General features: G+C 50.2%; 1 protein-coding gene across 2 annotated transcripts in view; it reads right to left on the bottom strand.

Annotated features, from left to right (window-relative positions):
* Positions 1-23932, bottom strand: part of SPSB1 (splA/ryanodine receptor domain and SOCS box containing 1) — a 70894-nt gene that overhangs the window by 19139 nt on the left and 27823 nt on the right. Inside the window, exon 1 of one of the 2 annotated variants that reach the window (XM_086344336.1) lies at positions 11588-11881. The exons of the other annotated variant lie outside the window; for it this stretch is intronic. The gene's annotated coding sequence lies outside the window, so the exon portion shown is untranslated. Of the gene's footprint in view, positions 1-11587; positions 11882-23932 lie in introns of those variants that run through there. 2 annotated transcript variants of the gene reach the window in all.

Raw genomic sequence — 23932 nt, 5'->3', positions numbered from 1 at the left:
CCAATGGGACGTGCCAACTGGGAAAGGTAACCTCTGAGAGTGGCCCCATAGGTCACCCCATGTCCCTCCAGGAGGAATAAGCAGGAGGGAGGCCAAGGAGAGATGTGAGGCTGCGAGAGGAATCAGTTCCCAGAGATTCGGGGGGTTGGCTGCTGAGAGAGCTAGAGGGGCCTGTGTTTGCTTATCCCACCTGTAGGCTCAGGTGATGCTCTCAAACCACCTAGGATGTAAAAGGAGGGGGAAGAGTGGCATTCGGCATAGCTGAAGCACTTCACATAGCACTGGGGGTACACGGTAGGTGTTTAATACCTGCCACTCCCTGCCTTCTCCCACCTCCCTTTAACAAGGCTGTTCTTTAGTTGCTAAGTTGTGTCCGACTCTTTTGTGAGCCCATGGACTGTACCCCACCAGGCTCTTCTGTCCATGGAGTTCTCCTGGCAAGAATACTGGATTGTGTTGCCATTCCCTTCTCTGGGGATCTTCCTGACGCAGGGAATGAACTCACATTTCCTTCATTGCAGGCAGACTCTGAGCCACCAGGGAAGCCAGAGGTTCGAAGGAGTGGTTCTCAAAGCAGGGTCCCTGAATCAATAGATCAGTGTCATCCTTAGAGACAGCAAAAGCTTGGGCCCCACCCTAATCTGAATCAGGCATGCTGGGGGTGGGGTTGGCATTCTAATGAGCCCTCCAGGGATTAGGACACTGCTAGTTTAAAGGAATTACAGCTCAAGATTTTGGAATCTCAAATCCACATTGAGAACTGACAAGCTTGGACTGATGACTACTATTTTTTAAAATTTCTTGTTCTGTCCTGATTTGAAATATTTCAAATGTTATATATGCTCTTTTTTTTTGAAAGTCGCTCAGTCATGTTGGACTCTTTGTAATCCCATGGACTGTAGCCTGCCAGGCTCCTCTGTCTATGGAATTCTCCAGGCCAGAATACTGGAGTGGGTAGTCGTTCCTTCTCCAGGAGGTCTTCCCAACCCAAGGATCGAAACCAGGTCTCCCACACTGGAGGCAGATTCTTTACCATCTGAGCCACCAGGGAAGCCCAAGAATTCTGGAGTGGGTAGCCTATCCCTTTTCCAGGGCATCTTCCTGTCCCAGGAACTGAACCAGGGTGTCCTGCATCTCAGGCAGATTCTTTACTAGTTGAGCTACCAGGCAGGTCCATTCTCATAAGAAATCCATGCTCACAGAGAAATAAAATATCACCCTCCTACTCTAGCACAGATGCAGGGACTGTCCACTCACAGCAAAGGATCACACCACACACACTACACCCAAGTTGCTTTTTCTAAGTCATAATATATTAGCTCCAGCCTACATCAACTTTATGCTTTAGTAGCTATGTAATATTCCATTATCACAATTTTGGTAACTTTTCTTTTTTTAGCTGTGTCACATGACTGTGGGATCTTAGTTCCCTAACCAAGGATCAAACTCATGCCCCCTGCAAAGGAAGCATTGGAAGGAGTCCTACTTACTGGACTGCCAGGGAATTCCTGTGTGCCTTCCCATTTAATTCACGGCCACCTTTCCTCTCATTTCCCTCAAAATCTTGGACCTCAGAACCTCCCACCCCACTGTCTATTTTTAGAAGAAGAAAATCCAATGTGAAAGTAACCTACCATCAGGCTTCCTGCTGTTAGAACTGTGGGGTCTGAAGGCACTCACAAGTTTCTGCACTCACTGGGCTGAAGGTTTGTCCACTGGACCTTGAATGGACCACAGCCAATGAACTTGGGCAAGATTCTAAAAGGAATGGGGCAGTGCGTCTCCTACTGCAACCTAATCATGGTTCCCTGGATGAGATTTCACAGAGGATTTCACAACAGGATGCCAAGGAAGAGGCAAATCCCTGGGCCTCACAGGTCAGTTGGTGAAAAAAAGGGACTTAAATATCCTTTAAAGATACAATGGCCTGCAGAAACTTCCTCTTGTAGGCTATTGGCCTTCCTCCTCCAATCTTGTCAGCCTGGAAAGTCCTGAACACCTGCACTGATAACTCCACAAGGGAGACCACAGCAGGCTCACAGGTGGCAAATGCATTCATCCTGAACTTCCAGGCAAACATGAGGGTCCGGGCACCAGATTCCCATGGTGCCAGCTGGTCACATGAGGAATGAGGTGAGGAGGCAGGAAGGGGTCTCCCCAGCTGGCAAATCTATGGAGATGGACACAGCTGTCCAAGATGCTAGCTGAAAGGATCACTGTACGAGGGGCAAGGGAAAAGGTCTGCTATCTTAAGTGACTGCAGCCACGAAACTAAATGATACTTGCTCCCTGGGACAAAAGCCGTGACCAACCTAGACAGTGTATTAAAAAGCAGAGGCATCACTTTGCCAGCAAAGGTCCATGTAGTCAAAGCTATGGGTTTTCCAGTAGTCATGTACGGATGCGAGAGTGGGACCATAAAGAAGGCTGAGCGTCGAAGAATTGATGCTTTTGAACTGTGGTGTTGGAGAAGGCTCTTGAGAGTCCCTTGGACAGCAAGGAGATCAAGCCAGTCAATCTTAAAGGAAATCAACCCTGAGTATTCATTGGAAGGACTGATGCTGAAGTTGAAGCTCCAATAATTTGGCCACCTGATGCAAAGACCCGACTCATTGGAAAAGACCCTGATGCTGGGAAGATTGAGGGCAAGAGAAGAAGGAGGTGACAGAGGATGAGATGGTTGGATGGCATCACCCACTGACTCAATGGACAAGAGTTTGAGCAAACTCAGAGAGAAGGACAGGGAAGCCTGGCGTGCTGCAGTCCATGAGGTCACAGAGAGTTGGACATGACTTAGTGAATGAACAACAATCTAAAGTGGAAGGAAGGACACAACTGTATCTGCCCTACTAGTAAAGTCTAGAAAGAAGTATACAGGCACATGTGTGAAAAGAGATGAAAATAAGCAGCAAAAATTGTTTCTATGTTTAGAGTGATGAGTTTATGAGCTTCCCTTTCTTTCAGAGTTCCTTACTGTTGTCCTATGGTTGTTGCAAAACCGTAAATGGATGAATCCTAATGTCCATCAGTGCATGATGGCACAAACAAACGGAAACCATATATAATGGACTATCACTCAGCCATACACAGGAAAAACGGACTGCCATATGACACCTGCCATAGTGTGGGTGGACCTCAAATCCTTCATGCTGGGAAAGAAGGCAGATCGAAAAGGTCACACAGCGGTGCTCCCACGTCTATGGGATAGCCGGAATCAGCAAACCCATAGAGACAGAAAGCAGCCTGGTGGTTGCCAGGGGCCAGGGGTGGGGAATGGGGAGTGAAGGCTAAGGGGTCAGGGTCTCTTTTATGGGGGGTGGGGGGTGGGTGAAACATTTTACAACTGGACAGAGGTGGTGGCTGCACAGCATCGTGAAGGTACTGGATGCCATGGAACTGTCCTCTTGAAAACGGTTACTGTTATGTGAATGTCACAACAAAGGAAAAAACACAAATGGATGAAAACTATGCACTTCTCCAAAACCCTCATGGCAGGAGGTAGGTGTGGGAAGGGCCGCAGAGCGGAGATGAACCCAGAGCTTGTGGAGACCCGGTGGGCAGAACCAGGCCCCTCAGCCAGGGTTACACAGGGAGACAGGGCTAAAGGGCCTCATAGTGAGCAGCAAAGAGCCTTCTAGAGCTGAGTTCTCCACTCCCCACCCTACCCCCTTCCTTTCCTAGGAAAGAAAGAGCTCAGAGCTGTGGTTTGGCAGCCCCACTGCTTTGAGACGGCACCTGTGGACAGAGTTTTTCTGGGGGAATCCAGAATGCGTGCCTGCATCCTGGTGCCTGCATCTGTGATGTGGTGCGGGAAGGAGACAAATGGACACACACACACATGTGCCCCTGGCTGGAGGAGGAGGATGTACGAGAACCGAGGTCACGCAGACCCTGCATCCATACATCCTCCACTCTGGGAAGGAGGCAGGTTGAGGAGAGACAACACCCGGAGTTCCAGGTTCTGGCTTGTTTCCGGAGCAGCTCAACACCCCGAGGCCACTACAAACTGGCAAAGGCTACTGTGTTACAAGGCCACTCAGCGCCTGCTCACTCCCCATCGATGACATTGGTGCCCACCTGCCAGCCATGATGATGCCACAGCACAGGGCACTGGTCCAGGCCAGGCAGGCCCCAGGCTAATGCACAGTGTGACTGGACCTGCTGCCACATGCAAACCCGCTCTCATGGGTGGAGTTTCTGTGTTCCCGTGTCTGTGTTCCCGATCATAGCTCACAGACTTGGAGAGACCTGTTTCTCATGCCAGGTGCTACCTTCTCCCACAAACCCCTTTTGGCCAGATTCACTCCTGGTAAACACGGAAAAATGGGCCCCAAAGGGCCATGCTCTAGGCCTATATACGTATATACTTGATTGATTCAGTCACTAAGTCCTGTCTGACGCTTTGCGACCGCATGGACTATAGCCAGCCATGCTCCTCTGTCCATGGGGTTCTCCAGGCAAGAATACTAGAGTGGGTTCCCATTTTCTTCTCCAGAGCATCTTCCCAGACCAGGGATCGAACCCATGTCTCTGGCATTGGCAGGCAGATTCTTTATCACTGAGCCACCAGAGAAGCCATATATGTATACAGTCAGATCAGATCACATCAGATCAGTCGCTCAGTCATGTCCGACTCTTTGCGACCCCATGAATCGCAGCATGCCAGGCCTCCCTGTCCATCACCAACTCCCGGAGTTCACCCAGACTCACGTCCATCGAGTCAGTGATGCCATCCAGCCATCTCATCCTCTGTCGTCCCCTTCTCCTCTTGCCCCCGATCCCTCCCAGCATCAGAGTCTTTTCCAATGAGTCAACCCTTCGCATGAGGTGGCCAAAGTATAGTAGGTGCTCATAAATACCTGAGTTGCTTTCTCACCCATCCCACAAGCACCTGCTAATCCCCATAGGGAAGCGTGAGCTTCCTGAGACCCTTTCTTTGTTCCTTAGTCCAAGGAATTCAATAAAGTGGATGATTCAAAACTGGGAACTGGCGCCTGGGAAAGCTAGAGAATGTTCCACCTACTCTGCCAGAAAGCATCTTCCCCAGGTGGAAGCTGGAAAAACTTGACGAAACCTATAAGACAGACAACTGCAGAAGTGATCCAAACTGAGGGGTGGCCTGCAAATGTTCAGCTAATGAGCATTTGGGAAAGCCAAGTCCAAATTAGGTGCTTTAGGGCTGGAATTCATTACCAAAATATTTGTTAGACACCTACTATATACATTATACATATACATACTATAGGGCTTCCCTGATGGCTCAGTGGTAAAGAATCCCCCTGCCAATGCAGGATACACAGGTTCAATCCCTGGATTGGAAAGAGCCCCTGGAGAAGGAAATGGCAACCCACTCCAATATTCTTGCCTAGAAATCCCATGGACAGAGGAGCCTGGTGGGCTATAGTCTAGGGGGTTGCAAAAGAGTTAGACATGACTTAGCAACTGAACAACATACATACTATAGAAGTAGAAACCATTGCCCTCAAGGAGCTTACAGTCTGATGAGGGAGACATAGCCATTGTAACAATCTTCTGAGCAGTCAATGTGAGCTTCGGGACACAGGTTTTTATCTATTGTGTTCAAGATGGGAGGCCCCATGCCTAGAACATTGTCTGAAACAAAGCAGGTGCTAAACAAACAAGACTTGACTGAATGAATGAACACTGTTGTAGTTGTTCAGTCACCAAGTCGTGTCCAACTCTCTGTAACCCCATGGACAGCAGCTCACCATGCCTCCCTGTCCCTCACCATCTCCTGGAGTTTGCCCAAATTCATATCTAGCATGGGGCCAGGTAATAAGTATCAAAGAAAAATGAAGCAGAGTAGCAAGGACAGAGAAAGGGATGGGGGAAGGTGGTGAGGAAAGACTTCTCTGACACAGTGATACATGGACAGAGACCTGGAGGAAGCAAAGGAGAAAAGCATGTGAGTATTCAAAGGGAAGGGTGTCCTGGGCAGAAGGAACAGGATGTGCACAGGCCCTGAGGTCTGAGCATGTGTGGCAGGTCAGGGGAACAACAGAGATGTGGTGTGGCCAGAACAGGAGGAGGAAGAGGCTGTGGAGGGAGGTGGTGCAAGGTGTGCAGAGGGCAGGCACACCAGGCCTTGAGGGTCACAAGGAAGAACTTCAGATTTTGTCTTCAGTGTCATGAGAAACAAGCAGAGGGCTTTGTGCATGCAGAGAACACAATCTGACTTCCCTTCTAACCGAGTCTCTCTTGGCTGCTGTTTTGAGAAGAGGCTGTTGGTAGCCAGAGACCAGCTAGGAACTCAATGCAAGGACGCAGCTTGGATGGGGGAGTGGTGGAAGCGGTAGGATCCAGAGTGTAACCTGAACTAGATATAACCCCACGTGAGTGCATGCACACTAAGTCACTTCAGTCGTGTCCGACTCTTTGTGACCCTATGAACCGTAGCCCACCAGGCTCCTCTGTCCATGGGATTCTCCAGGCAAGAATACTGGAGTGGCTCTGACATAAATCACAGCAAGATCCTCTATGACCCAACTCCCAGAGTAATGGAAATAAAGGCAAAAATAAACAAATGGGACCTAATTAAACTTAAAAGCTTTTGCACAATGAAGGAAACTATGAGCAAGGTGAAAAGACAGCCTTCAGAATGGGAGAAAATAATAGTGAATCAAGCAACCGACAAAGAAGTAATCTCAAAAATATACAAGCAGCTCGTGTAGCTTAATACCAGAAAAATAAATGATCCAATCAAAAAATGGGCCAAAGAACTAAACAGACATTTCTCCAGAGAAGACATAGATGGGTAACAAACACATGAAAAGATGCTCAACATCACTCATTATCAGAGAAAAGTAAATCAAAACCACAATGAGGTACCATTTCACACCAGTCAGAATTGCTGCTATCCAAAAGTCTACAAGCAATAAATGCTGGAGAGGGTGTGGAGAAAAGAGAACCCTCTTACAATGTTGGTGGGAATGCAAACTAGTACAGCCACTATGGAGAACAGTGTGGAGATTCCTTAAAATACTGGGACTAGAACTGCCATATGACCCAGCAATCCCATTGCTGGGCGTACACATCGAAGAAACCAGAATTGAAAGAGACACGTGTACCCCAATGTTCATCGCAGCACTGTTTATAATAGCCAGGACATGGAAGCAACCTAGATGTCCATCGGCAGATGAATGAATAAGAAAGCTGTGGTACATATACACAATGGAGTATTACTCAGCCATTAAAAAGAATACATTTGAATCAGTTCTAATGAGGTGGATGAAACTGGAGCCTATTATACAGAGTGAAGTAAGTCAGAAAGAAAAACATGAATATGGTATATTAACACATATATATGGAATTTAGAAAGATAGTAATGATGACCCTATATGCCAGACAGCAAAAGAGACACAGCTATAAAGAACAGACTTTTGGACTCTGTGGAAGAAGGCAAGGGTGGGATGATTTGAGAGAATAGCACTGAAACATGTATATTACCATATGTGAAATGATCACCAATCCAAGTCCAATGCATGAAACAGGGCACTCAAAGCCGGTACACTGGGACAACCCTGAGGGATGGGATGGGGAGGTAGGTGAGAGCGGGGTTCGGGATGGGGGACACATGTACACCCATGGCTGATTCATGTCAATGTATGGCAAAAACCACCACTATATTGTAAAGTAATTAGTCTCCAATTAAAATAAATTAATTAATTAAAAAAAAAGAACACTGGAGTGGGTTGTCATGCCCTCCTCCAGGGGATCTGCCTGACTCAGGGACTGAAACTGCATCTCTTATGTCTCCTATGTTAGCAGGCGGATTCTTTACCACTAGAGTTCCCCTGGTGGCCCAGCTGGTGAAGAATCTGCCTGCAATGCGGGAGACCTGGGTTCAATCTCTGGGTTGGGGAGATCCCCTGGAGAAGAGAATGGCTACCTACTTCAGTATTCTGGCCTGGAGAATTCCATGGACTGAATAGTCCATGGGGTCGCAAAGAGTTGGACACAACTGAGCGACTTTCACTTCACTTTTTATCACTAGCGCCACCTGGGAAGCCCATAACCCCCTAGGAGACATCATATCATACCTTGTCTAAGCAAAAGGCTGCTTAAGCTTTAAAGGTGGTGGTGAGTGAAGACACAGATGCAGAGCCCAGTGACCCAGTGGTCTAATCCAAGGCCCATGACTCCAGCTCTTGTTCAGTCTACTCCTGGCCTAACAGGGATATCAGGCTACAAAACTTGAGGCACGAGTCATGAGGGCCACTTGTCAGTTTCCCTGAGCTCTGGTTCAGTGTCTCCCATTTGCTCCTCTCAGAGGCAAACACTAATGCGACCTGAGTGGCCTGCCTCAGGTTTATACATCAGTCTCTTGTGAGTTTGGTAGGTATGTCTAAACTGTATCAGGGATTTCCCAGTGATCCGGTGGCTGACTCCATGCTTCCAATGCAGGGGGTCAGGGTTTGATCCCTGGTCAGGGAACTAGATCCCACACGCTGCAACTGAGAGTTTGCAACCTCATCTAAAGATCCTGCATGCCACAACTAAGACCTAGTGCAGCCAAATAAATAAAGATATTTTAAAATAAATTAAAAAATGCTATCAATATTAGATACATTGTTGAAATTCAGTCACTAAGTTGTGTCTGACTCTTTGTAGCATGGACTGCAGTATGCCAGGCTCCCTGTCCTCCACTATCTCCTGGAGCTTGTCCAAATTCAGGTCCACTGAGTTGGTGATACTGGATATATTGGGGGGAAAATCCCATTCTTGAACATGCAAAAGGTAGGTTAGCCATAATGACCCCAATGAAGGTGGGCCGTGACGACCCCAGTGTAGGTGGGCCGTGACGACCCCAATGAAGGCGGGCCGTAATGACCCCAATGAAGGCGGGCCATAATGACCCCAATGAAGGCGGGCCGTAATGACCCCAAAGGCTGGGCCCAGCGCAGCCCCTTGGCATCCTCATCTGGGTAGCTCTGAGGCTTCTACTGAAGACTTCTTGGAACTAAAACAGGGTGGATCAAGGAAAAAGGGAGAAGACTACAACAGACAAAGATGGAGAAGGCTGCAATCTGAAGTCGGGCTGCCTGGGTTTAACTTTCAGCTCCACAAGCTGGGCAACCTTGGACAAGTGCTCCAACCTCTCTGAGCCTCAAGTTCCTCATCTGTTGACATGGGGATGATGACTGTTCAACCCTACTGATTTGCTTTAGGGATTAAATGGGAATGCCAACACTTAAAAAAGCTCAGCACTTAATAAAGAGCCACAGTGGCCATGTATGTGTAGTTTAATGGTCTGAGGAGAAGGAGGGAGGGAGGGAGAGAGGGAGGGAGGCAGGGAGGGCTTCTTGAGGAGGCATCTCCTCCCCAGGGGTGGAATGCAGCCATGCGAATCCTGACACCCATCCTCCACTGCAAAATCAGTACTCTCCCAGAGAACAACTGCCTTGGGGTGTCCACGACCCAGCTCCGTGGCCGCCTCTCACCATGTCAAGCTCACTAATGGTGACAGAGAGGTCTCCACTGGAAGCTCCCAGGTGATGCTGAAGCTGAGGCCGCTCAAAGTCAGCCATGGTTTTGTCTGCCCCCATCTCATCCCCCGTGCCGCTCCCCCGACAATGTGCCGGTTCCGGCAGTGGTGGTGGGTCTGCCATGCCTCTGTGCTCTCTGGGGCCAGAGGGCCAGGACAGACACGTCTGGAGAAGTTTCTTGGGAAAGCAACTTGGAACTGGGGTGAATCTGGTCCGCTTATCACATTTGAAGATACAAAAGGAGGAAAGAGGAAATGGAAAAAAGGGAAATTGGTCCAATAACCATTTAATGGGCTGATCCAGGATGGCAATCGGGGCAGAGGGAGGAAGAAGCCAGATGGAGGCACTGGCTTTGCCCAGCAAGCTTGTCAGCCATACTTCAGAATTAAGCGAGCCCAGGAAGGGCCAATGGAGCTGGACCAGGGCCTCGGTACCTAGCAGGAGTGAGGGCTGCACACGCCCGTTTCATGCGCTCGCTTCTGCAGGGCTGCACTGCGACTCCAGACAGAACACGCTCAGAAAGCTATTTCCCCTGCAAGGTGGACCTTCCATAAAATCATAGCAGCAGCATGTCACCTTCACAGGCAACACGGGGAGCGGGGGACGTGTCCCCCACACCTCAGTGTCAAGGAAGGCAGCCTCGTCACAACTATGGGGGCACAAGACCACAGACCCAGGTGTGGGGACCCCTCCCTGGCGCCCAGCTGGGGCAGCCAGCCCCGGGGCAGCGCCATCCTGTAACAGAGGAGGACCATGGTCCCCTCCCACCCAACACACTGCGTGTTTCTAAGGCTGTCCCAAGTTTCCGTTCCCATATCAAAAGCACCTCTTTTCTGCTGAGGCGGCAAGACCTGCCAACAAAACAAGCCTCTGGGACCCACGTTTCTGTAGCACGCCTTCCCTTGAAAAGCACTTCAATGAATCACTGAGGTTAAATAGTATCGGCAGCTGGGTTGGTAGAAGAAATCCTTGTGAAAGTCAGACAGAGGTGCTTGGGCAGAGCACCAGGGCAGAAGTGCTGTGCCCTGCCCACCCCCCAGGTACCCCGATCTTGACTGACAGCACTTCTTCTCCAGGCCCCCAAATGGAAAACCAGACCTACCTAAGATCCTGCACACGGAGCCGGATGATTCCTTCCTTGGGAAGTGATCCTTTTAGCAGCGAGGGAGCCAGTCACGCCAAGTGCCCTGCATCTGGTCACGCCCCCCACCCCCCGACCCCTCCCGGGGAGCCCATGGGTCTGCCGCTGAGGCATCGCCTGAGAGCTGGTTGGAAATGCAGAGTCTTGGGCCTGGCCCCTGCCTCTGAGCAGCCCTATCACAGGTGATCCGTGTGCCCAGGTGGGTGGGGGCTGGGCCTGGGTCCTCAAGGCAGAGGCTGGCAGGAAACACATCAGAAATAAAGAAAACAGAGGCTCGTCCAGCCCGTTCCAGGAAGCCAGTCCTGAAACATAACGGACTCCCAAGAAAACAAATCTAGAAGCCGACAAGTTTAACAGAAGTCACAGGCAGAGCCTGGCAGGGCCCCGTCCTCGCCAGACCCACAAGGGCAAAGGGCACACAGAACAGGCTATGGATTCCTTAGCCCCAGACGTTCTAGAAGCCCTTGGTCGATTGCGGTCTTGGGAAGCCCAAGGCGGTGGCAACACCTCTTCCAGGCCCTCCTCTGCGCCCCAGCTCTCTCTGCTCCTCCAGATAGCCCCGATTCCCCGACTAGCCAAGCCAGCCCGCAGCCTCCAGGAGCCTCATGCTTTCTTGCAGCCACACCTGCAGCCCTTGCTTTCACTTCAAACAACCCCACCCGACCAGAATCCGGGCCATCCGAGACCAATCCTGGTCCTCTCCGCCACGGAGCTGTCCCTGGCTGGCCTCCACGACCTGGGCTGTTTCACAGCAGGTCTCCATCTCCCTGCAAAAACCTCCCCCAGAACTAGCTCAGGACCCTGGATCCTGCCGGAATCTAGAATGAAGGTCATCCCTGGCCCCTAGCAGCACCCTGGCCCAGGTCCACAACCCTGGCCAGGACCCACTCCCACACGGCCTGCCTGCAAGTATTGGCCTCACGGTCTCCCGCACACCTACCGGAGGATTGGCGGAGTTCTGGAATGTTTCGGGCCAGTGCCCAGAGATGGGGGAGCTCCAGGAGGGAAGCCCTCGATCCCCGGGCCGGGGGAGACGGAAGCGGAGTGCAGGCAGCTCACTGGTGCCCCAGGAGCAGGGAGCCTCCCTGCCAGTGGCCGGGCCCTGCGGGTCCCCAGGCCTCCCTCGCCCGGCTGGATCAGCCCTGGCCGGAGTGAGCTCCACCGTCACCAAGGGGAAGCGGCCCTTGGTTACCGCTGGCTGGGAGAACACAGAAGGCAAAACAAACACTGGACTGGCTCCTCACTGCTGGGAACAATTACAAGGTAATCAGCCAGTTTTTAAAAGCCCTCCAGAAGGGAGGCTGCTGGCCCAAGGGAAGGCTGGTTTGTAACCCATTCCCTCCCTCCTGCTGCTGCTGCATCCTCCTCAAGACCCAGGGACCCTCTCTCCACCTGGCGCAGGGACCCCCGGCAGAGCAAGGCTGGAGCCTCAGAGGAAGCGGGGCACACAGTCCCAGGTGGGCAGTGTGCCACTTCAGTGCCCAAAGCACATTCCAGAATCCTGGCCAGCCTGCAGGGGCAGACTCACCTCATCCCCCTTCCTAGATCCCCTTCTAGCAACAACCAGCTCTCTTGTCCCCAAGCAACTTGTCATGAAACTAACAGAAACTTACCAGCGAAGAGTTAAGAGCTCGTTTGCCAGGTTCCAGCCGGGGCTGGTGGACCATCTGCCAGGATAGTGCCTGGGCCATGGCCACCCCCCAAGGACTGTACCCAGCGAGGCGGGGGGTGCTTCAGGTACAGCCCAGGCACTGATCCCCAACTGTTGCCTGTTAGCAGATCTGGGACCTTCAGCCAGTCACATACCTCCTCTTAGAAGACATCCTGGAGCCCGGGGTTTTGGTTGTGACCCCAGACCCATAAGCAGAAACCGTGGGGAGCCCCCAGTGGAGAGGGGGAGGGCTGAGTGACACCCAGCCCCATCTCCAGGTCCCCCAAGGTGGGGGCACGTGCAGGAAGGTTTCCTCCCCCCCCACCGCGGATCCTCCACGTCCTCCAAGCACTGGTTTCAAGCCTGCCTCTCCCCCTGCTCCCTCACAGTGAATGTGTGGCACCTTTCTGAGGCCAGATGGCTGACCTCAGATGGGGAACGTGGCCGCAGGTCCAAACCCCAGACAAACAGGGCCTGTCTCACCCTCTTGAATTCCCCTACCCCACCCTGCAGAGGACACTGGTCAGTTCTCCCATCCTGTAGAAGCCACAATGGTCTCAAGAGAGAAGAGCCTGCTTTGGCTTTACGGACCTCCTAGGGGACAGAGATTTGGAGAGACAGAGAGAAACAGAGAAGCAAAAAGAGAGACAGAGACACAGAGAGAGAGAGAGAAATGGAGAAACAAGGACAGAGACAGAGACACAAAGAGACAGAGAGTGAGAGACAAAGACACAGAGAGAAAACGAGGGGTAGAGACTCAGACAGAGAGCAGAGAAAGAGAGAGACATAGAGACAGAGACACAAAGAGACAGAGAGACTCAGAGAGACAAAGACACAGAGAGAAAATGAGAGGTAGAGACTCAGACAGAGAGCAGAGAAAGAGAGAGACATAGAGACAGAGACAGACAGAGACATAGAGACTCAGAGAGAAAGCAGGGAAAGAGACAGAGAGACAAACAAAGAAGCTGGAAAGGAAGTATAGGAATGGGAAGCAGGAGGGTGGAGGCCCCACAGCCTCAGCAGACTCGTGTTGGCCCAGGGTCCCCATCAGGAGGGCGGGCTCAGGCTCTGAGTGGGAGCTGCAACCCCCTCCCCCATGGTACTCAGTGGGGGACACTTCTCCGGTAAGGTACCCAGAGGAGCGGGGCAGGGTGGGAGGTTGGGGTGCACCTCTGCCCACCTCCAGCCTCACTCTGGCCCCTCCCAAAGAGAGTGTCCTGTCTCCAAACCAGGGAGGTCTTGAAGCTAAAGCAAGTCAGCAACCTCACTGACCAGCTCAGCCAGTGGCCCCAGGGAGGGAGCCTGGGCTCCTGCAGGTCCAAGGACCAGCCTGGGCTGTGCTTTGGAAGCGGAAGGGGGACCGACAGTGGTGACAGCAGCAGCAGTGGCAGCTTCACCGGACAGGCTGAGCACCGTGAGGAGGCCCTGCTTCTTAAAAAATCAAATCAGCACATTTGGAGGTAAAGACCTGGCTCACCGGAGTACCTGGTCACCCTGCTGCCCGGCCTAGTCTCTCAGAGGGACCCAGGGGCCAGTCCCCACCCTCACCAGCCCCAGAGGCATAGAGCTGTTATTCAGGGACTGCTCAGTGGTGGGAGTCAACACTGGGGTTAGAGTCTCAGACGTGGCTCTGAGATGCTGAGAACTGAAATGGAGCATTTCTGGGACAACTGGATAGAAACTCTCAGAAAGACCCCTCCACCTCTCACTTGAGTTGATGAAGTTTCTTCCAGACATCCAGGTTTGACTTTGATCCCAGACAGGGAAGAGAAGGGGCCAAGCATCCCTGGGCTAAGATACCAGACCCCCACTTGGCATCCCCACCTCAACACATTCCTGCCTCCCTTTGAGGACCTGGGCATGGCACACATGGCTGCTGTACCCACCAGGAGCCTGGTTGGCTAGGGAAGAGGTCACTCAGTGCCACTGTTTAAATATCCACAAACTGGCATTCTCCTGTAGTCTTTCTCCTCACATGGTGAAGGAAAATTTAAGCCATCAGGAAAAAGTAAAGAGCTTCTTAACACAGCCCTGCTCTTCTCTTACCACTAACGATCCATTTGGTAAATTTGATGGTCTGTCCCACAAGGCAGAGCCTGGTGGGAGTGGTGGGGAGGAGACAGGCCAGCAAACTGCCTGGTACCCACTGCTTCCCAGCAGAGATGATGTCTTCAAAGAGCTTCAGTAGAAGCAGGATGCTCGACCTCGGGGGTTGCTGAGATAGGTGGGGGTGGAGGTGGGGTGGGACTCTCGGGGACATCCCCTTTGAGGGGTTCTGACCAAGGCTGGGATTTTAGTAGCAAGGGTGAGCTGAGGGAAGAAGCAGACAGACACCACCCTTGCTGTGAGAGAACCCTTCCCCCGTCACAAACAGAAGTGAGGAGGTGTATTTGGGACCCAAAGGGTGGTCAGGAGATTAGAATGGCATTTGGGAATTTTGAGCAGTAACTGGAGAGAGGGAGAGAGAGGGGCGGGGAACATAGTCCGGATGACAAAGACCTTGAATGTCATGACGAGGAGTCTGGACTCAGGCACAGGCGCCAGATGGAAGGCGACAGATCAGAAAGCCCGGGACCTCCCTGGTGGTTCAGTGGTTGGGAAGATCCCCTGGAGAAGGGATAGGCTACCAATTCCAGTATGCTTGGGCTTCCCCCGTGGCTCAGACAGTAAAGAATCTGCCTGCAATGTGGGAGACCTGGGTTCCATCCGTGGGTTGGGAAGATCCCCTTGAGGAGGGCATGGCAACCCACTCCAGTATTCTTGCCTGGAGAATCCCATGGACAGAGGAGCCTGGCGGGCTATAGTCCATGGGGTCGCAACGAGTCGGACATGACTGAGCAACTAAGCACACACCAGTGGTTAAGAATCTGCCTGCCAATGCAGGGGGCATGGGTTTGATCCCTGGTCCAGGAAGATCCCACCTGCCTTGGAGCAACTAAGTCCGTGTGGCACAACTACTGAGCCTGTGCTTTAGAGCCCGGGAGCTCATGTGCCACAACTACTGAAGTCCTTGCACCAGGAGAGTCCATGCTTTGCAACAAAAGAAGTCACTGCAATAAGACTGAGCACTGCCACTAGAGAGCAGCCCCAGCTCGCCGCAACTAGAGAAAAGCCCACAAAGCACAAAGACCCAGCACAGCCAAAAATACATAAATATAATTAATTTTTAAAAAGAAAGCCTGCTCCTAAGTTCAGCCAGCACCCCACTGGATTTCCGGATAGAACCAGAAAATACTGGGAACGGAGAAGTGACATCCCCTCTTTCCACAGAGCAGCTGCCCTTGCATAGCTTAACGAAAAGAGCTGTGGGTGCAGACGTTCCATAAGTACTTCGGGGGAGGCAGGTGAAGAACCAGGAAGAAAGAATTAGAACATTTCTTTTACATAAACAGAAAGCTTGGGTGTGTTTACATTCTGAGAAATATCGCTTTAAATCAACACCATGAGAAAGCAACCATAATTTTTCACCTGAAAAAATGAGATGATAAATACCTAATCTGCAAAGAGGATAATGAGTGTACCTGAAGAGGCCAAAAAGTTCCCAGAACGTAGTAGGTGCTCAGACAATACCTGACGTTTACACGTGTATTCAGGGTTTCGGTGGTGGCTATAATTACTGTTGTTGTTGTTCAGTCACTCAGTCGTGTCTGACTCTTTGCGACCCCATGGACTGCAGCACACCAGGCCTCCCTGTCCTTCACCATCTCCCGGAGTTTGCTCAAACTCATGTCCATTGAGTCGGTGATGCCATCCAACCATCTCATCCTCTGTCATCCCCTTCTCCTGCCTTCTATCTTTCCCAGCATCGGGGTCTTATTGCTACATGACATTTGGGTAAGCAGATCTTAACTCTGAAGATCATCTTCCAGCCACTGACCACAGAACCAGAGAACCATAACCTTCTTTTAAAGTGCAAAAGGGGGACTTCCCTGGTAGTCCAGCGGTTAAGAATCCCACTTTGCAATGCAGAGGATGCAAGTTTGATCCCTGGACAGGGAACTAAGATCCCACAAACCTCAAGGAGTGGCCAAGAAAAGGAAGGAAGGAAATTTTGATACACACTGCAAAGTGGACACACCTTGAGGACATGATGTGAAGAGAAGAAAGCCAATTACAAAGGTGGATGATGGTGATGGTTGTACAACAGTGCACTGAATGCCACCACCATTTAAAAATGGTTAAAATGGAGTAGTGTGGAAGCATGGTGATGGTTTAGTCGCTAAGTTGTGTCTGACTCTTGCAACCCCAGGAGAGGCCAGGCTCCTCTGTCTGTGGGATTCTCTAGGAAGAATACTGGAGTGGGTTGCCATTTCCCTCTCCAGGGGATCTTGCCAACCCAGGGATTGAAGCCGGGTGTCCTGCACTGCAGGCAGATTCTTTACCCAGTGAGCTACGAGGGAAGCATAGAAGCATATACACTACCATATATAAAATAGATAGCCAATGGAAACTTGCTGTATGACTCAGGGAACTCAAACGGGGGCTCTCTAACAATCTAGAGGGGTGGGAAAGGGTGAGAGGTGAGAAGGAGGTTCGAGAGGAAGGGGACATATATACACCTATGACTGATTCATGTTGATGTATGGCAGAAATCAAACCAGAATTGTAAAGCAATCATCCTTCAATTTTAAAAAATCTACAAACAAACAAAAAAAATCTAAAAATGGTTAAAATGGTAAATTTTATGTACACTCTACCACAATTTAAAAAGTGCTTCATTTTATATGAAAATAAGGAAGGAAAAAAATGTGAGACACAAAAAGTGATGAAAAGGGGAGTGGGTCCCTTTATTCTGACGCTACGGGAACATGTGCTGGACAAAGCTAAGGTGTTTGACCACCACCCCTGGACCCGCCTCATCTGCGTCTCTAAGCCAACCGATGGCCAAGGCTGTCCACACACAGAGCTGTTGTCCCAGAAGTCATGCTGGAAAGTCGGCAGAGACAGAATACCACCATTTACTTGGCTACTGGGTTCCTTAGAACCCCCTGGCCAATCTCTCTTATTTTTCATTTGGAATAAGGAGGACTTGAATACCCGTGGGGGTGTTCATATGCTGTTTCTCACTGCAGGTGCCTCACAAACCTCATGAGGAGGCAGCACTGGCGGGAAACAGAGGTGGACTTAAAAAGGAAAGGCCAGGCCTCAAACGGCTAAGAAGCTGGGACAGGTTGCTATCCAGGAAATGACTCATGTCTCCCTTGGTCCCTTGAGGCTGCTCGGGAGCAGACGCTGAATAGCACACACGGAGATACTTGAGATTCTCAAGAGGAAGGCAGCTTCTGGAGGACTCCCCCGAGGACCCTGGGACACCTGGGGTGGCAGGTGCCCAGCACAGCCCCCAAGGGCGGCTCAGTCCACACTCATGGGTGAAGCACCATTGAAACCAAACCAGAATGGCACAGAGCTGGGTGCCAGGGCTCTTCTCCTGCAGCCACCCACACTTCCTGTGACCTCGGTCACCCTCTGTGCACTCAGGCTGCAGAAACCAGCAAGCTGACTTCAGGCCCCAGACACTTCAGGGAACGTGCTCTTCCACATTAGGACCTCCTGATTAATACATTGAATGGCCTGAAAAAGCATCTACCTTGCAACTGCATTTGAAAACCCTGACTGTGACCTTGACCTTGAAATACTGGTTTCTGTGACAGTGTGCTCCCTGTTCTGCAAGGCTCCCACCCAGCTCCTTCGCCAGTTTTTCCTCCTCTCCTTAATCACAGATGTTCCTCTCTCTGTGGGCTTCTCTGCTCTCACGGCTCCAGGGAGCATCTCCCCTTGAAATTGACACATCACCCTTATGGCGACGGCATCAATGAACAGCATGACTCTTACAGCAACCCTGCCCTGCATCCCACACAGCTCCCTGCCAGACTCAAACATGGCCCCCTCCCAGCCTCTACATCTCTGCCAAGTTCTGTCCTTCTCCTGGTCAGTCACCCAGATTCAAACCTCTCATCTTCCTGGATTCCTCCTCTTCTTGGCTTTCCACATTATCATCAAATGGTAGAAATCCCACCCCCCAGAGTTGCCCAAATCTGTCGCCCACTCTCATGGTTCAAGTCATCATCACCTGCAAAGTTAGTGTAGGAGTCTCCAAAATTGGTCTCCCTGCCCACAACACCTCTCTGACCCCGTCGGATCTTCCTAAAACACTCTCATTTAGATATTAGTCTTTTTTTTTTTTTTTCATTTTGAAAATATGTAACTCAAACGTGTACAAAAGAGACACATATTTTCAGCACCTAAAATGAACCACTGTCAACAGCCTGTCACATTTGCTTCTGGTCCTTTTACTGCATAATGGTCAAATGGCCAGAGGACCTGATGAAGCAACTCAGGAACAAAAACTAAATGCAAGTGATAAGCTTATATGAAAAAAAAACAAACAAACAAAAAACCTGACGTGTTTGGTAAACGGGGAAACAAAAAATTAAGTACTAAGAAGTGATCCATCACCTTGCACCCCCTGCCCCAGATTTCTACACAGTCAGTAGAGAGATGGCACCTCCTACCGATGGGCAGGGGAGGAAGTTGTGCACAGTGTGGCTCGTCGACTCTGAACCTCGCAGCTTTGGGGAAATGAGCTGAGGGCTTAGCCAGCCACGCTGCTCCTGGAGCGTGGGCCACAAGAATAAAAGCACCTGGACAGAGGACATCTACACAGGTGCTTATTACAGAGGCTCTGCCATTTTCTGCCAGTCTAAATTGAGTGTTGCCATCATGTTCAACTGATCAGGTGGCAGGTGGACAACTCTGTCACATCTATACCATGAACCATTCATCACACAGCAATTAAAAGAACAAGGTAGAACCACACTGAAGCCTGGGGGCATCTCCACATGCGTTCAGTGAGGACAACAGGGTAGACTATGAAAGGAAAGCCCATTTTAATCAGTGGTGTCCCCTGATTTTCTGATGGTCCAGTGGCTAAGACTCCATGCTCCGAATGCAGGGGGCCTGGGTTCGATCCCTGGTCAGGGAACTAGGTCCTACATGCTGCAACTAAGAGCTCGCATGCTACAACTAAAGATCCCACTCGCCCTAAGACCTGGTGTAGCCAAATATTTTTTAAAAACACAAAGAATGGTGTCCCCAAAGAAACATACATATATGCCTGGGCAGGAAGGAAGGTATGAGTTACTCAGGGTGTCTTACCCTTCCATAAAAGGTTTAGGTTAAAAGAATTAGAAAAGAAGGGATGTTGGCAAGGATGTGGAGAAATTGGAACCCTTGTGTACTATTGGTGGAGACGTAAAGCAGTGCGGCCACTATGGAAAACAGTATGGAGGTTCCTAAAACATTTCATTTCTGGGTACAGACCCAAAAGAATTGAAAGCAAGGTCTCAAACAGATATCGTACACCTAGATATTCACAGCAGCATTATTCACAATAGGCAAAAGGTGGAAGCAACACAAGTGTCCATCAACCTATGACTGGATGAACGAAACGTGGAGATCCATTTGACCTTAAAAAAGGAGGAATTCCTATCACGGGCTACAACATGGATGAACCTTGAGAACATTATGATAAGTGAAATAAGCCAGTCACGAAAAGGCATATACTGTGTGATTCCACTTGCATGAGGTAACAAGAATACCTCAAATTCATAAAGACAAGAAGTAGGATGGCAGATGACCAAGGCTGAGGGAGCGGGACATAGGGAGTTGTTTGTTTCTTTAATGGAGACAGTTTCAATTTTGCAAGATGAAAAGAGTTAGGGAGCTAGACGCTGGTGATAATTGCCCAACACTGTGAATGTACTTAACACTACTGACCTATACACATAAAAATGGTTCAGATGTTGTCATGCTAGAGCATGACTTGAAAAGACACATGCAACCCAACGTTCACAGCAGTATTATTCACAATAGCTATGACAAGGAAACTGAGGTCCATTGACAGAGGAATGGACGAAGAAAATGTGGTACATAAATACAGTGGAACATTACTCAGCCATAAAAAGAATGAAACAATGCCATTTGTAGCAACATGGATGAACCTAGAGATTATACTAAGTGAAGCGAGTCAGACAAAGACAAATATCATATGATATCACTTATATGTGGGATCTTAAAAAATGATACAAGTGACCTTATTTATAAAACAGAAACAGATTCACAGACATGGAAAACAAATTTATGGTTATCAAGAGTTGGGGGAAAATTAGGAGTCTGGATCAACAGATACACACTACTATACAAAATATGTAAACAAAGACCTATTTATAGCACAGGGAATTATACTCAACACCTTGTAGTGACTTATAGTGGAAAAGAATTCAAGAAAGAATTGTGTGTGTGTGTGTGTGTGTGTGTGTGTGCATGTGTGCTCAGTCGTGTCCAACTCTTTGGGATCCCATGGACTGTGGCCTGCCAGGCTCCTCTGTCCACGGAATTTTCCAGGTAAGAATACTGTAGTGGGTTGCCATTTTCTACTCCAGGGGATCTTCCCCACCCAGGGATCAAACCTGCATTTCCTGTATTGGCAGGCAGATTCTTTACCACTAGCAACACCTAGGAAGCCCTAAGAAAGAATAGTGTGTTCTTTCAGATATATGGCTATATCTGAGTCACTTTGTTCTACACCTCAAAACTAACACAACATTGTAAACCAGCTATACTTCAATTTAAATGAAAAAGGAATAAAGAATAAAAAAAGATGTTATGGACTGAATGCGTCCCCCCAAAACTCATATGTAGAAACCCTAACCCCTAAAGTGATGGTTTTAGGAGTTGGTTCTCTGAGAGGTGATTAGATCATGAGGGTGGAGCCCTTGTGAATATAATTAGTGCCTTTATGAAAGACACAGGAGAGGGATGATCTTCTTCTCTGCCACATGAGCACACAACAAGAGAGCTGTCTGCAAACCAGGAAGACGGCTCTCGCCAGACACCATCGCTACCAGCTCCCTGACCTGGGACTTCTCAGCCTCCAGAACTGTCTGCTGTTTGAGTCACCTTGTCTCTAGCGTTCTGCTTAGACCACCCACGATCACAAGGACAAACATCTGAGACGGGCACCAAAGGCTGCTCCCACACTGACCTCAGCCCACTTTGCCACAGAACTGCCTTCTCTAGGAACATTCCCTCCTTCCTCCAGCTGCTCCTTCCCCCAGTCTGGCTCACACACGTGCCCATGCTACTCCCCACGGTCCACTCACCTGGAAGGCTGTCACTACAGAGCCAGGCAGACCCTCCAGAGCCCTCTGCACGTTCTCCATCACCTTAAACACCTGCGCCCATGGGCACAGTCCCTTTCCTTTCCATAATCATTAGACCTTTTTTTTTTTTCAGTCTGGCTGCACCAGGTCTTAGTTGTGGCATGTGGGCTCCAGCTCTGTGACCAGGGATCAAACGCAGGCCCCCCTGCATTGGGAGGGCAGAGTCTTAGCTACTGGACCACCAGGGCAGTCCGTCCTGTCAGGCTTTGAAACAAGCCCTCCCTGTGTGACTGGTGCCCTAATGCAGATACCCAGGAGCTGATTAAAACCTTTAGTGAGATAGGATACCTTGTGTACCCCAAACGGTGGTTCAAGGCCCACTCAGCCTGTCAGGTTTCTCCTTCTCTCTGCACACCTGTTCCCAGACTATTCTGAACCAGCTGTCCGTCATCTGGATCAATTTTCCTCCCTGGACTCTAAGGCATCAGGCCCCCCCCCAAAAAAACTCTAAAAGCTTCAGAACATCAAAGTTTCGAGAATAAAGTCTGTAGGTGATACTACCCACAGAATGTTCTCCACACACCTCCCATCGCACACATTTGCACCCAAGCCCATTGTCCTCCAAGGCCGAGGTCCAAGAGGTCGCCTGGACTCCAGCTGACTTCCGATTGGCTGTCAGGCTCACCTCCTGAAACAATCTCCATCCCACTGTCTTTTGCACCCCCTCATCTGTCCCCTCCACCAGCCTCATCACCTTTCCAGAATACTCGCTGCGTGCAGGGTCATTCCCCTCCAGTGCTGCAATGAAGTCCACTGACCATAGGGCACGCACCCTCCATCCATTTGGGATCTAACCTTTGTCTTCACCTGACCCTAATGCAGAACTGAACCACCTCTTGTTCCCTCATCTTGCTTTACACACTCAGGACTCTTCCAGCAACTTGCCTGGGACACTTCCCCCACTGCCCCATCCACCCCCCACCCCCACCCCAGCCCTGAGAACTCTCCTGCACTCCCACAAATCTTTCTAACATTTATAACAACTCCAGCAAATGTAGGCTCCACACATGTTGGCTCAGTGCATCTTAACCAGAGTGGTTTTACCCCCAGGGGACATTTGGCCAGGTCTGGGGACATTTTTCGTGGTCACAGCTGGGGTGACATGTCATGGGTGGAGGCCTGCTACAAAATGAATCTGCCCATAAAGTCAACAGTGCAAGATTAAGAAACCCAGAGACAGAGCGGGCTTCGGATGGAAGAATATAGTGCATCCTTGAGACAACATCATCTTCTTGTGGCCAGAAGCGCAACCTGGGACACCCATACCTGTGACTTCAGGTCAGGGTAAGGCCACGCCAGGAAGAAGGTGGCTGAGTAGGAAGTCAGCACCCGTTCCAACACTGTCACCAGCCTCCTGTGTCACCTGGAGCAAGACATTCAGCCTCTCTGGACATTAGGTTTCCGTTAGGTCTATAAAACGGAGGGTTGAAGGAAAGCAGCTCTTCTCTAAAGTGATCTGGACAGATCCTGAAAAACTGTTTCTAAGTCTGGGGAAATATTATATTCCCTCCAAGAGAATCAGAAAACCCATCAGCATCTTCAAGGCTCTGAGAAGTCCTGCAGGTGAAGTCCAGCTTGGCAGGTTTCAACTCTAGTGGTTCCCACCCTGGAAGAGAAGGGGATGTTCTTTCCACACTTTTCCCCTCCACATCCCTAGGGACTCCAGCTTGGAGGGCCTCCAAATCTCTCTTGGCTCTGCTGCATCTCGATTCTAGGATGGGCAGGGCTCTGCCTCCTCCCAAGGCCACACTTCTCTGGCTCTAAAGAAGGTGTGAAAGCGTGCTGCCAGCTGAGTGCTCTCCAGTGGGATGTTAGGGGCTGCTTACTGCTCCACTGACTCTCTGCTGGGCCACACCCTGCCCCCAAGTCTCCTGAGGGTGGGTCCAGTGGAGCAAGGTCAGAGGCGTGCTTTTTGGTGGGTAATCTTGGCTGGTTCTGAGCCTCCATTGGGTCTCTCCTCTTAATCTAGACCAGAGTTTGACAAACAATGACTCCATGGGCCAATCTGGCCCACTGCCTGGTTTTGTAAATAAAGTTTTATTGGCACGCAGCCACTCCTTTTGGTTTACACATTGCCTCTGGCATTCCCACTCACCTGCTGTAACAGCAGAGTCAAGTAGTTCCAACAGGCCTAAATTTTACACTCTGGCCCTTAAGAGTTTAGGAGCCCTTTATCTAGGACTTAAGAAGTGGTATCCACCAGGACTTTCCTGGTGGTCCAGTGGCTAAGACGCTGCTCCCCCAGTGCAAGGGGTCTGGCCGCAATCCCTGGTCGAGAACTAGATCCTGCACACCACAACTTAAGACCCCATTTACCGCAATGAAAATTGAAGACCCCGCATGCCGCAAATAATATCTGGTACAGCCAAGTTAACTAGTAACTTGAACAAATAATTAAAAAATAAAAGAAATG

The sequence above is a fragment of the Bos grunniens genome, chromosome 16 (genome assembly GCF_055505025.1).
Source record: "Bos grunniens cultivar Pamir isolate PY7600 chromosome 16, Bosgru_T2T1.0, whole genome shotgun sequence".
Classification (NCBI taxonomy): Eukaryota; Metazoa; Chordata; class Mammalia; order Artiodactyla; family Bovidae; genus Bos; species Bos grunniens.
This window is presented reverse-complemented; position numbering and strand designations above follow the sequence as displayed.